This window comes from Callospermophilus lateralis, chromosome 8, assembly GCF_048772815.1.
Source record: "Callospermophilus lateralis isolate mCalLat2 chromosome 8, mCalLat2.hap1, whole genome shotgun sequence".
Classification (NCBI taxonomy): Eukaryota; Metazoa; Chordata; class Mammalia; order Rodentia; family Sciuridae; genus Callospermophilus; species Callospermophilus lateralis.
The window spans coordinates 11,816,145-11,828,910 of NC_135312.1; the positions used below are offsets into that span (position 1 = coordinate 11,816,145).

General features: G+C 41.4%; 1 protein-coding gene across 10 annotated transcripts in view; it reads right to left on the reverse strand.

The window, feature by feature from the left end:
* The window catches only part of Ldb2 (LIM domain binding 2), a 339,430-nt gene that overhangs the window by 194,522 nt on the left and 132,142 nt on the right, over positions 1 to 12,766 (reverse strand). The gene's annotated exons all lie outside the window — the stretch shown is intronic.

A 12,766-nucleotide genomic window follows, 5' to 3' on the forward strand; every position in this document is an offset into this window, starting at 1 on the left:
CATAACTACTAATCTTGGTTCTATCCCTTACTAGCTAGGTCACCTTAAACTAGTCAAAATTAAGTCAACTTCTTGGAATGTTAACTAGAAATAATCCTTATCATACTTACTATTTGTTGATAAACTCCAATGTTTCAGGAATTGTATGTTTTTTTTTTTTTTGCAAATACCATTATGCATTGCCCAGTATATAATATTTGAATTATGAAAATTAGAACCCTGAGTGTCGGAGAAGAGAGGAACAGTAGCCATGTGGTCACTAAAGGACATGGCTGTGGTTTGGAACCAGGCTGCTCTGACCCTCATCCTGGGCCACTTGCCTTAAACAGTGCTTCCGTCACGGCACTCGCTACCTGAGTCGTCCTGCAAACACAGAATGAGCTTTCCACAGCACGAGGCACAGCCAGGACCACCCTCCCTGCTCCTCAGAGGTGAGTCGCTTCTGTGCCTCCATCAGCTCCAACGTCTCCAGGCTGAGACAATGGCAGGGACCCTGAGACCGAGCAGGGCGACTACACAGATTTAAGAACTCTTTTCCTTAGAACAGTGAAAAGGAAGTCAAGCGTGAACTTTCTGAGCTCCAAAGATATTCTCAGGGCCCCATTTGGGAATAAGCATAAATCTTCGAATTTATCCAAAGTTGAGCAAATTCACAATGACAAATGTAACAGCTCCTCTAAATTGAAGTTCATCTCTTGGCAGTTCGGAAGGCTTGGATAAAATGCCAGTAACAAGGACTTGGAAGGAAATAAATCTTTAGATTCCCTGAAAACATGGAGAGTTACTGTGGAAGACATATGGAGGATCCCATACTGCATGGAAAAAGAGAGTTTATAAATGTCAGCTGTGTAGCAGCAGTGTTGGGGGGCGGGGTTCAGCAACCCACACTTAGCCACCACGAGGAAAGAGACGCTGCTGGTTTGCCAGCCTCCAACTGGTGGGACACCAGTTCTCAATTTTTCCTTAAGAGCTAAATACTCTTAATTGGCACTGTTTGGTGAATGATGAGGGAGGAAGGTCATTTTCAGGAGGCAAAGCTAGAGATTTTTTTTTTTTCATCCAACCAGGTAACATTAAAGATTTTTTAGTGTTTAAAAAGGTTCCCAGGAGTGAGATGGTAAACGGACCACAGTGCGGGCCTGAGTGGCAGAGGAATTGAACTCTGCACCCCCTGGGACCTCACACTGTTCCTGTCTCCAGTGGTCAACACAGTACCTGCTCCTGGGCAGCTGGTGAGAGTGAAATGAGACACTGCATTCAGTCTTGCTCAGCAAATATTAGCCACGGGTCTCCTGTCACTTATAGTGTCAGGCACACAGACCACGGAGGGAAACAAGATGTGGCCCTTACACACAGTGAGCCTGTGGATGGTACTGATTTATCAAAAGAATTTTACGCATTGCAAAGAATTATGAAGATTTTGGACATTTTAACTCATTAACCAACCCAGGAGATTACTTTTGCACATATTTGAAAAATCCCAGGTCAAAAATCTACTAAATATCTGAATCTTTTGTTTTTGTTTCTAAATTAAGATATCATAGGAAGAATTACTTATTTCAGACTTCTAATTGGAATCCTTGCTGTGTCTTTTTCTAAGACAAACCACAGATAATATTGGAGGGTCTTCGCTTTTTTTTTTTTTTTTTTAATTTATTTATTTATTTATTTTTTATCTTTCCAAAGGGAAAGAAGTAATACATAAAACTGCAATTCAAATACAGGAAAGAAGAAGAGAGCTGGCACCATAAGCATTCCTTATTTCCCTGGGGATGGGTCATCTTCCCTGCTCCTCCTGAAAGCTCTGCTTGGAGATTGCACCAATTAAACAACACCCTTGTTGGCCACAAAGCTCAGAGCCAAGAATAGAAGGGACGGAAAGGAACCGCCAGTGTCAAGAGATGCAACAGGACCTCGGGGATGACGCTGCAAACATCTAATGAGGAACACACAACTTCTTAGAACTTTTGTAACTAATGACAACGAGGTAATGCTAAAGACAAGACAGGGTTTAATAAATATTTTAATATTTCCACAGCTGAGCCTGCTTACATGGGGCCGGTAAACCATTTTCTTAAATAAGGCATGGTGCTGGTCTGACATTATTTTAACAAGTTAATTATCAAGTGAAAAATAGCTGTCGCACTGCTGTGAACCTGAATAATAACTTTCATAATTACCGATTTTGGGCCTATCTTTAAAAAAAATAATAGAGCTCTAAGTATTAAAGTATTTTATGGGAGATACATTCTGGTACAGTGTCTAAAAATGTGGATGACTATTAAGGATATAATTAGCAGTTTATGTACATCATCAGTCAAACACCGTTTATCATTTCTCTCCTGGTCCTACGAAGAAAGCAAATAAGCATGAGAATGTGGAGTTATTTCATGCAAGAAACCTTGGAAAAGTTGACTGCTACTAATTTTTTCAAAGCTTGAAAGTTGAACTTTCCTAAATGCCTCAACTGAAAACTAAACACAAATGTGGCTGACTCTACCAAAACCCAGCCCTACCTCCACACGCCACAGTGAACCGTCCCAGAGGAAACTTTACGGGGACAAATACATCTGTCAGGTAGCTAACTTCAGTCTTTGGAATATTGTCAAGGCTTGTATGAGTTCTAAAAACACACAAATAGTTGTCCTCTACCTGAGAACCACCTCAGGTGGTTGATTTTTACAGGGAATCTGGTAGTGACCCAGGGACACCCTGTGTGTCTGCGAGGAAATCATCTCTGGAGAACTCAGGCTGGGCTGGGCATTTACTCAGATTCTGAAGGTAGTCTTTTGGTTTTTCGGTGTTCTTTGTGTAACAAACCATCCCTCCATAGCCAGTGATACATTTTTTTCAAAATAAAACAAAGATAGTCAAATTGACTAAGATCATTCAAAGGCGAGAATAAGTAAGACATATGCATTTTTAGGAAGGTCTGTAAAAGTAATGCAATGCTTTATTTTTGCGCTAGACCACACAGAGAACGGATTCTCCGGAGTAATTGTGCGGTAGCTCATAAAAATGAGTGGTTTACTACTGTGCTCTCAGGTGACTATACGTCTTCCACTGAGTCTCCTACATGATTATGTATAAGTGTTAATTGTTGTCAAGTTCAGGTTCTCCTGACTTGTTGGGAAGCCCAAGGTAGAAGTTATGACAGGCAAGATCCCATCAAAGAGTCCATTAAAGAGAGCTTCATGTGGGAGAGGACCAATGTCATAAAAATAAACAAGCACAGCGGCAGGCATGGTTGTATGAGGCGGATTCTTCCAGAATGAATAATAAAAGCAAAACACATGAAGGCAGCAAGTTCTGTAAGCTCTTGAATTCAGTTACCCTAACATGACTGACTACCTTGATTAAACAATAAATAATGAAACAGACCCTGATGAGTAGTTTTGTCATGGCATCTCTATATTCTTAACAAAATTCATCTGAACGTTGCTTAATATAGTTGTAGAAGAATGCTAATTTAACCTGACTTCAACGAGTGCTTTATTTTACCTCATCTGCATAAATGAAGTGTGTTCACAACTTGAAAACACGACAGGAATGTGAAGATAAGCTCTCCAGTTGGCTTGGGGTGGAACTTGCCTCAAATCAGCTCTCTCCAATCAACGAAAATATCACAGGCCGGTGTTACACAAAGGAATAATATGCACATCTCAGTTTAACACTGCTTTTTTCAAATGCTTTACATTAAAAAATGATAGCAATTTTTAAATGTCACTGATTTGTAAATAAAGGTCTAAAACTGGGGAGTTAAGCATTATTAAGAATGGGTTCATAAACAGGGGCAGAGGGTATCTATGTGAAAAGACATGGCTAAGATCTGCTAAGAGTCAAGTCCTTTAACTAATAGCTCACTAGACCTTTAGCTTCTCCAAAGCTCATTTATCTTCTTGTCCCTGGGGCACAGAAAGATGACGCACAGAAACTCCTGAAGGAAGGTTAAATAAATACTAGGTGTTTCCACTGAAATTACATCCAATAAGACCCATTTGATAAGATTTAAGTACCTGGTTAACAATTGCTGAGATTTACATAAAATTTGATGACTGAATAGGACCTACCTACCAGGAGACTGGCTAAATATGTGGTGAAATGCTCCAGGGAAAAATATCAGTCCTGGTGCATGCTATAGGTGGATAGATATCATTTGAGCTTTGAGTTCAAATGTGAGTCTCAAGCCCTGGATCTCTTTGTGTACAAATTTCCAAGTTGCAAAAACTTGAGATTGTAGTGGTGGGAACTTAAAATTAGGTGCAACAATGTGCCTATGGTCTAGATAATCAGATAGGTTGGGTCACATTTGAACTATTAATCAGAGCTGCACAGTTATTCAATCCATAAATATTTACTGAAAGCCTTATAGTTGCAAGATACTATAGTCAGGTATTTAAATATATTTAAGTTGCACAGCATGGTGTTTTGATATACACAGCAAAATTATTTCAAGAAAATTAACATAACCATTTCCTTACATAGTTCCCTTTAATTGTTATTGCTACTGTGGGTGTACCTGAAATCTACTCTCTTAGCAAATCTATAACATGTAATATAATATTATTACTGTAGTCATCATGCTGTGTACATTAGCTCTCTAGTGCCCACAGTATCTTGCCATCCCATCTTACAGCGGGGATGCTATTGTATTAGAGTTAATGCAATAGGGCATCTGTCTCTCTTGCTAAACTGAAAGTCCCTTTAAGGTAAGTCTTAGCTGATACTTGGGTGTGTGTGCTCAATACCTGCCAAATGTCGGACATAGTCAACTGTGGTGGCCTGTGACGTGGACCTTGAATTTAAACTCAGACACATTTTGATCTCACTTTCAACCCTTTATGGACGTGTTTCCTCCTTTAGGTGTAATCCATGACTATAGCACCTAGACATTAAACAGAGGCAAGACTTTTGTGAATAAAAAGACATTTCATGGGCTGGGGTTGTGGCTCAGTGGTACAGCGCTTGCCTAGCATGTGTGAGGCACTGGGTTCGATCCTCAGCGCCACATTAAAAAATAAATAAATAAAGGTATTTTGTCCATCTACAACTGAAAAAAAAAAGACATTTCATATGATCGTACAATGTGCCATGCTCACCCCCCACTACAGCTGCTCTAGAATTATTAAGATTTCATATTTTAGCATGAATGGGGGGGTAGGGCTGCAATATTTAACAAAGAAAAACAGGATGCCCAGTAAGATTGAACTTCAGATGAACATAAAACAATTTTGTAGAGCAGACTTAAATTACAAGGAATCATCTTAAAATTATTTTTTCTATGTAATGGTGCTTTTGCATGGTGCTTTTGCATTCAGTAGAAACCATATTTGGAATTTTGCATTTTGATCTTTTTCTGGACTAGAGATGTGCAGTCTGACATCCCCTTGCAATGCTGGGCAGCAGCAACAAGCTCCCTGTCAGCCACATGATCGGAAGGGAACACCGATGCTCTATAGCACACTGTGTTGCTAAGCTAAGCTATTTGGTAGATTAGTCGTACTAAAATACTTTTGACTGAAGATAATTGGGGATTACAATGGGTTTATCAGGATATAACCACATTGTAAGCCAAGGGGCATTTGTACAATGATGTCTCAAGTATTACATTTGTATATTTATATCTTATCTGTCAACCCTACCTTCAAGATGATAAGTTGGAGGTCAAAAGGAACAGGAGAGGTGTTTCTCAATAATTTTTGTTGTTGTTGTTGTTGTACAAAGCACTTACTATCTGAAAATAAGTGCTAAAAGCAACACCTATCATTTTTGACCATGAGAAAATTCACCACACTTTTCTCATAATTCTCTATGGGACAGGAACCTTGGTTTGAGAACCACTTGTAGGATATGTAGGATCATATTCCATGAAGCTAAGAGTCAGGAAATGCATGAGCCAGAACCCACAGACCTTGCAATCACACAGTCTCAAAAAACAACGTATGATGTCTGTTTTCTGCTTAATACCTTATTCTGACTTTCCAACTGAGCTCTTGAGGGCACTCATGTGTCTGACTTGCCTAAACTTATGTGTTTGACAATTTTAGCACCATGAAAAAAGATCCAACAACCACTCCAGATTTCCTAACAGGTTAATTTATAACATATAAAGGGAAAATTAAAACTCACAAAATCTGAAAGATCAATTATAAATATGATAATTATACCTTCAACTTGTGTAGCACTTTAAATTTATTCAAAGCACTTTTCTGTCCATTATCTCATGTGATCATTAGTGTGGTATTTATTAGAGATGAGAGAATGGAATGTCTGCTCAATCTATTGTTACGGCCAATTAGCAACTTCTGATACCATCAATTTGAAACCACAAATGGGAGAGAGATTCAGTCTCTTTTTCTCCTTCAGGAGTCTGTCAGTTCATCTATCAGTTGTGGGCTTTCTCGAAATTTTATTTTTATGACTAGTCCTAGATTTTCCATTAATGTCCCAAGAATATTATCTTTCTGAACCACATGCTTTATTATGCCAATTTAACCCATTTTGTCTCATATGTGGAATACCTATAAAAACTTAAATATAAACTTAATATATGATATGCAATTATATAATTATGACATTATAATAATATTTATTAATATACATACATAAAGTCTAGATTATGATTTCTAACCTACTTTGATATACTTGTGTCAATTTCATTGAAATATTCACAAAACTGAAAACTTGGAAATGGGCTAAGGGAAGGATTTTAAATAAAATGACATCAAAAGTAAACAACACATTTTATAATGAACTGTGCTCTTCCCAAGAGCTGTCTGCTGCACTGTGTCAATGTCTGATAAACAGCAGGGGCTCAGTGCATTTTGAATGAATCAATGAGTCAATGAATGAGTGAAGGAACAAATGAACGTTGAACCAAAGTCTGCTTCTGTCCTAATTTAATTTGCTCCAAATCTCACCAGCCTAATGTAGTAGAAAAGGATCACTCTTGAAATCACAGCATCAGCAGCTAGAATTATCCAGAAATCATTTAGTGCAACTCCATGTTGAAGAATACCCTGTCCAGAGCCTTCTGAGATGGCAGTATCTATGTCATTATGCAGCCGAGATGCCCCCGTCACCAGCGAGCACCCATTCCTGTAATTAAGCATCAAAGTCTGCTCTGAGACTTTGCAAAAGAAGGAGATTCTTTTTGCTAAGATAAATTTTTGAATGCAATCAAAGTCAATTTCCTTGCATCTGATTCTCGGTAAACAAGATACGGAGCCCTAAGTTACCCAGAGAAGTTGTTGGGGCTCACTTAGTTTTCACGAGCTCTTTGCTCTCTGAGAAAAATGGGAGCTGGAAATCTTATCTCTGCCAGGAAGTTTGGGACTCGTTTATGTAAGTCATCATCTTTCATTAACATCAGTTTTTGTCCCAATTGGTCATTACATTTTTAGGGTTCCCATGCAGAAAGAAGACAGATCTGATCTGGCTCTAATCTAGGTCACATTTCCTCCTATTACGTGCCAAGTGACTAAATAAACAATGGGAACTATCATCTATTTTAGTTCCAAATAACTGTCAAGTCATAAGTTTAATTCATTCACTTATTCAGCCAGCCAGCCATTCATCAATTCATACAATAAGTATTTGCCCTGTGTACTCCGAGACTGGCGCTAAGCTAACCAATATGTGGTTTCATCTTCACAAATATCCCATGATGCTGGCATCGTTATTTCCTTGGTCTACAGATGAAGAACTGATGTAATGATATTTAAGCAGCATGCGCAACGTCGTATCACAGAGTCATGGTGAAGCAAAGACTCAAAATGAGTGTGTTTTAATCAGCCTGTGACTTTTATCTCCACTCCCATGAATGAAAGAGAAGGAGGAGGAGGAGAACAAGGAGAAGGAGGAGAAAGAAGAGGAGGAGGAGAGAAAGGGGAGGCAGAGAAATGTGTTCAGGAAACAGTTACTTTATGGCAATCCAAAGCTCCAGGACCATCTGACAGATACCTTGGAGGAAGCACAGGAGAGTTAACACTGCCCACATGGACACTGCAGACTTAGTATTCAGAGGGGAAAAAAAACATGTACAGATTCTGACCTTGAGATCCTTTTTCAGTGTGCTACAGTGTGCACTCTTTACCTGTGACTTTTACAAATGGTTATTAAGTATAGTGTCAAAATGCCCTTATGCTTACTTACGATCAAGGAGTCATTTTCCCAGAAATATATTTTTTAAACCATGCAAAAAAAAAGAGGGGGGAAAAGTGGAGTAAACGCTTTCAGAATCCCATATGACAAGCACAGTAAAGATGCAGGGGGCCTGGTGAAGCAATAAAAGCGGAAGAGAAGTAGCAACCAGACACAGTGAAGCCACTTGGGCTGTGTCGACTCTGTCTACCTTGGGGGAACTTGTCCAGATACACAACCCATAAAAGCACATTTTACAAGACAAAATTGAAATCTCAGTCAATATTGTGAAGGTATCAGAGCTTTCATAAATAAGGGAGATGGGGGAAGAAAATGCAAAAGAGAAACAGGGAACACGGTGATGGCTCCACAGAGGTGCCCACGTGTACTTCTTCAGTCTCTCCATGAGACTCAGTGACTCAAGAAAATAAAGGCACAGAGAACAATATTTTCTGAACTGGCTGGGGTTTTTTTTGCTTTTTTTTTTTTTTTTTTGGCTTTTGTTTTTGTTTTTTGAGAGTGGAATGACCTCCCAGTCCCCACAGGACAGTCCTTGGCTAGTGTGAACATGAGGAGTGTGGTCCTGCTGAAGTCCTTATTTTGGACAGAACAGGAAACTCAAGAAACAAGAAGCATATGATAGAGAATCAGTGGGACCTTTGGTCAAAAATCACACCTGAGTGGTTAAAGGATTGATGGGAATTTTAGATGAATTGTCCTTGGTCTCAGTCTAGAAGCAGCAACGGGCTCTGCGAAACTTAAACAAGTGATAACCACAGCTAATATTTATGGAGCGTTTTCAAGGGGCTGGAGAGACTGCTATGAATATCACAGGCATCATCCCATCCGAATCCTACTTTCAGAAAAAAGATGACACTTCCAAAAGAGTGACTTGTCTCAGATCACACAGGTGGTAATAGACAGCTGGGTTTGAGCCCAGTATTAGACCACAGTCCCTTCTCAGTGACAGGTAACAGGACGCACTCTGAAACAAGATGGCATTGCAGTAGTTACGTCATTTTCCCCTAACTCCCATCACTGCCTGCCCAGACACAATCTCACCCTGTGTTCGGGACTCTGCTTCCCCAGATACAGAGCCCCGCAGGCAGCTAACCAGCCTTCCCCTCCCTCCTGCTCCTCCCTCACTTGGCAGAGTGAGGGTGACTCTCTGGGCAGCTGGAAGCAGGGCAGGGAGCAGAATGGCCTCAGAACTGCCCAGCAGAGAGGTGGTGAGGCTCCCACCCTGCCAGGGGACCTCTGCCTCAAGCTTGACACACTGCACACGTGGCAGGTCCCTGGCAAGTGGGCAGCTTCTCGGTGCCCAAAAGCCACGAGGCCAGAGAGCATGCTCTGCTGACAGTAATCATGACACTGACGACTCGGTGCTTCAAATGGCCCCAGGCCCTTTGGTTACATCATCATTACATCATTTACGTCATTGCATCATTACATCATGTAATTTTCACCAGGAGCAAGTGATGGTGGTGCTATACCCATTTTGCACATCTGGGAAAGAAGGCGCTGTGTATCCTACAAAGCATGGGTTCAAACCTCCATGCCCTTTCTCCTCCACCTCTTAGGCAGTGCCAGCCTGGTATCAGCCTCAGTGGATCTTTCTCTATGTTTCTCTCCCAACAAGAAAATGTTTTCAGAATGAACCCAGAACCTCATGTTTTCTAGGAATGGGACCAGTGAGGGGCTGGATGCAGGCTAGACCTGTTGAAGGAGCTGCCAGCAGCAGGTCCCCCACGTGGTGACCATGACTGTCATGAGAAGAGAGAATAGTGTGTGTGTGGGGGGGGGGGTGCCTCATGCCTAAAGAGAATAAAGGAAAATCAATACTCTGCTTGATGTGAGCGGGGCACCATCACCTAACCTACCAATGCCCCTTCTGTACAGACCAGGGAAGAAATGGCAACAGGCCACACAGACATGAAGCCCAGCGAGTCCCAGCTAAGTATCTGCCTGACTTCCCTGGACCACGTTTCCAGTTTCAAAAATGACCCATTTTTGCTCTAATGTTCTTTATTCTCTGACTTGCTGACAAAGAGGGAATCGCCCAGCCATCATCCTCTACCCTCCCTGTACCCCACCTGATGCAAGGAGAGAGCCTCCTTCCTGGAGCTGCCAGCTTCTCCAGCCAAAGGACTGCTTCCCGATGCTACCCAAGGCAGGGCCAGGCAGGGCCAGGCAGGGCCAGGGAGGGCCAGGCAGGGCCAGGCAGGGCCAGGCATGTGCTCCTCCCCACAGCAGCTGCCACCACTGTCCTAGGAAGACAGCAATGGTCTCCATCTGAACCAACAGTGTCCAGTCTGACCCTATGGAGGGTCCCACCCCATCAGGAGAGTGAAGGACGTGGGTGCAGGTGGAGTGCTTAGAGCAACAGGATCAATACTGAGGAGCTTTCTGAAAGGAAGGAGCAATGAATCACCCAAAGCAGAGTTATTTCCTAACTTATTGTACTGCTGGGACTTTTTTTTTTTCCACTTGAGTAGATCAGAATCATATCCTAGAGTTTATTTGAAAATGCCAGTAGAGCAGGGACTGTGGATCAAGTTCTTCTAGTAATAAAAAGTCCAGAGATCTCAGTGAAAAAAAAAAAATTGTTTTGCCAACATTATACTTACATAAGAGTTCCTGAAATGTCTGTTCCCCCATTCATTCATTCAACAAATATTTATTGAGCACCTATTACAAGTGAGTTCTTGTATTGGAAAATTCAGCAATTAACAAAGCCCCCTTTCACATAGAAGTAACATTCTAGTAAGGAGAAAGGCAACAAATAATAGATAAACATATGTCAGATTTGATGGTAGCTCAGGTATCTTAGCACTGAAAAGACCTTCTGAAGACGTGGATGGAGACAGGAGAGAAAGGGTTTTTCTAGGAAGACTGAAAAAAAAAAAACTCATCTACTAATACTGTTTATTACTTAGCATGAGTAATTTGGGAAATCGTTATACAAATACAAATTCCATTAGGCAAGTCTAGTTTTCCTTCTCAGAAATACAAAGACTTTAGCTCACTGGGACACATCAAGAAAAAGCCTCAGCTTCCAGCCCTGGGACCCCCACAGGTCTTCCTAGCCTGGCACAATGTTCCTGGACTGCTAATGGGTTAAGGTGGCAGTGCCTGCGCTCAAAGCACTGCACAAACAGTGTGCGTCAGGCTTTCTAAGCAAGCTTCATCTTTCCTGTCTCCCAGTCCCAGGCTGTCAGTCAACTGTCACTCGCCTGCACATCAGCAGCGGGTACACATCACCAGGCTGTCAGCGAGGCAGCTGATGAGACTCAGCTCAAGGCTGTCAATCATCTTTGTTTCTCTTCTCCACTCAGGAAATATTTTGGCTGGGAGAAACAAAGACACTCGGGCGATCGTGGCTCAGAGTCAGGCATTTACTCCTGCATGAGAATATAAGATCTTACAGGGACACTGATCATGCCTCCTCCCCCAGTGGTGTTGGGGCTGGGGTGGACAGAGGAGCAGCAAGACTCTTTTATTAGTACAAGCTTTAAAATCCTCATTCTAGTTTCCTGAGTAGACCTTGATGAATTCCCGAACGAGCAAAAAACAGGACTATAAAACAATGATAACTTGAAGTTATCTGATCCATGCCTCGAAAGATAAATAAATAAGTAAGCAAATAAATAAATAAGGCAGCTCCCAGGGTGGATGACTGCTCGGTTAGAAATGATTCACCACGGATCAGGCAGCCTTTGGAAAGGGCGCAACTGCAGGACTGCTGGGGTCCTTTATCTCCTGGGGACTTTTAAACACACTCTAGGGCCCAAGGAGGCTTGGGGAACGCCCACTTGGGAAGGAAAGGCCCCCATGAAGAGGCTTAGCAGTGCTGCAGCAGGAGTCATTTTGTTGAATGTAAACACATTCTAACAGCCCATTGTCTGACCTACCATCTGCCCCCTCAGCCAAAATATTTAGGGTGCGGCTCCATGCCCTTGTAAACCCACAATATCCAAATCTAAAGAGATGCTTCCAGCGACAAGTTTTGATCGAGTGGCAAGTCCCTGGTGGCCTGCTCTACCTCCTTGGTCACTGTTGTAAAATCACTACCTGCATGTATTAGCATAAGTAATCAAGTAAGCATGAAAAGATCCAGTAGTACTAAGCTGTCTAAAAATCCCTCAAATTAAATACATACATATATATGGTATCTGTAAATTAAATATATGTAAATATATATATTTACATATATTTAATATATATATATAAACCTAGTGACTTTGAAATAGACTTAGCAACTCTTGGAATTTTTGATCATGTTTATCAAGAGCCCTATTACCTATCAATTGCCAGACACTCTGGATTGACTGGCTCACGCCAGAGGCAGGTCTGTCATCTCAGTGTTTGTGACAGTGGGAATGTTTTCCCCTCTGTCAGAGCCTTTCATATATGTGCAACACTGATTTCTGAAAACACATCTCTCTCTGATCTAACCGGACATTAATTGCTTTTGTGTTGATGTGTCTATGCCTCTTGGTCTGATAGCACAACTAGCAAATCTGATTCCTGACAAGCTGGCTGAACCTCATCAGGACAGATCAGCTGCTACCCAAGGTGATTTGAGGATCTTTACAGAGTTATCACTCGCAGGAAAGACAAGGAA